At 47.0% G+C, this 2,027-nt stretch overlaps 1 pseudogene; it reads left to right on the top strand.

Annotated features, from left to right (window-relative positions):
* Nucleotides 1-2,027, top strand: part of LOC105536953 — a 46,078-nt pseudogene that overhangs the window by 35,537 nt on the left and 8,514 nt on the right.

The following is a 2,027-nucleotide window of genomic DNA, read 5'->3' as shown; positions in this document are numbered from 1 at the left end:
GTATTTTAAGGGGTCTTTTTCTTTTAGAGACATATACTAAAATATTTACAGACAAAATTATATGACAGCTTGATTTGCTTTAAAATAATCCAAGGGGGTGCGGGTGCGGTGGTTCACGCCTATAATCCCAGCACTTTGAGAGGCCAAGGCAGGCGGATCATGAGGTCAGGAGATAGAGACCATCCTGGTTAACACAGTGAAACCCCGTCTCTACTGAAAATACAAAAAAAAAAAAAAAAAATTTGTTGGGCGAGGTGGTGGGCGCCTGTAGTTCCAGCTACTTGAGAGGCTGAAGCAGGAGAATGGCGTGAACCCAGGAGGCAGAGCTTGCAGTGAGCCGAGATTGCACCACTGGACTCCAGCCTGGGTGACAGAGCAAGACTCCATCTCAAAAAAAGAAAATAAATTAAATAAAATCATCTAAGGGGAGGGACATGAGAGGTATTGCTCAAAGAAAATTGGTTATGTTTTAAAACTGCCAAAGCTGGGCAAGATACAGTGCTTTATTACACTAGTCTCCACTGTTAGCAATGTTTAAAAATTTCCACGATAGGCCGGGTGCAGTGGCTCATGTCTGCAATCCCAGCACTTTGGGAGGCCGAGGCAGGCGGATCATGGAGTCAGGAGTTCGAGACCAGACCGACCAACATAGTGAAACCCTGTCTCTACTAAAAACAGCAAAAAAATTAGCCGGGTGTTGTGGCGGGCACCTGTAATCCCAGCTACTTGGGAAGCTGAGGCAAGGAGAATCGCTTGAACCCAAGAGGTGGAGGTTGCAGCGAGCCGAGATCGTGCCACTGCACTCCAGCCTGGGCGACAGTGAGCAGTGGGGTGGAGTTTCAGTGCCTGCACTTTGGAGTGAAACAAACTGGTAAGGCCAGAACGGCAACCTCATGAGCGCTCTCAAGACTGTCAGTAAGATACTGCAGATCAACAAAGATGATGTAACTGGCCTGCACTGTAAAGTGGTATGCCTTATCCAGAATGGAAGTTTCAGGGAAGCCTTGAATGTCATCAATACTCGCACCAAACTGTTAGCCAATTAACTCTCTCTCCTTTGAAAAGGCGTATTGCTAGTACAGGCTGAACAGAATTGAGAATGCCTTGAAGACAACAGAAAGTGCCAACCAGCAGACAGACAAACTGAAGGAGCTTTATGGACCAGTGTTATACCGTTTGGAATGCTATGATGAATGCTTAGCAGCATGAAGAGATCTTGTCTGAAACTCCCGCGATGATTATGATGAGGAGAGGAAAACAAACCCTTCAGCATTTGTTGCAGCTCAAAGCAACGGGGAAAAAGTGGCTCCAGAGAGCCTGGGCTTCCAAGAAGGCACACATGAGCTGTGCTACAACACTGCATGCGCACTGATCCATGGCCAGCTGAACCAGGCCATGAAAATCCTAGGAAAAGCTGAAGGTCTTTGCCACCATTCATTATCAGAAGACACTGATGGGATTGAGGAAGACCCACAGGCAGGACTGGCCATCATTCATGGTCAGATGGCCTATATCCTGCAGCTTCAGGGTCAAACTGAGGAGGCTTTGCAACTTTACAATCAAATAATAAAACTAAAACCAACCGATGTGCGGTTACTAACTGTAATTGCAAATAACATCATTACCATTAACAAGGACCAAAATGTCTTTGACTCCAAGAAAAAAGTGAAATTAACAAATGCGGAAAGAGTAGAGTTTAAGCTTTCCAAGAAACAACTACAAGCTATAGAATTTAACAAAGCTGGCCGGGCGTGGTGGCTCATGCCTGTAACCCCAGCACTTTGGGAGGCAGAGGCAGGCAGATCACAAGGTCAGGAGTTCGAGACCAGCCTGGCCAATACGGTGAAACCCCGTCTCCACTAAAAATACAAAACTTAGCCGGGCATGATGGTGCATGCCTGTAGTCCCGGCTATTCGGGAGGCTGAGGCAGAAGAATCGCTTGAACCAGGGAGGTAGAGGTTGCAATGAGCCGAGGTCACACCACTGCACTCCAGCTTGGGTGACAGAGTGAGACACCGTCTCAAAA

Source organism: Mandrillus leucophaeus, unplaced genomic scaffold, assembly GCF_000951045.1.
Source record: "Mandrillus leucophaeus isolate KB7577 unplaced genomic scaffold, Mleu.le_1.0 Scaffold166, whole genome shotgun sequence".
NCBI lineage: Eukaryota > Metazoa > Chordata > Mammalia > Primates > Cercopithecidae > Mandrillus > Mandrillus leucophaeus.
This window is presented reverse-complemented; position numbering and strand designations above follow the sequence as displayed.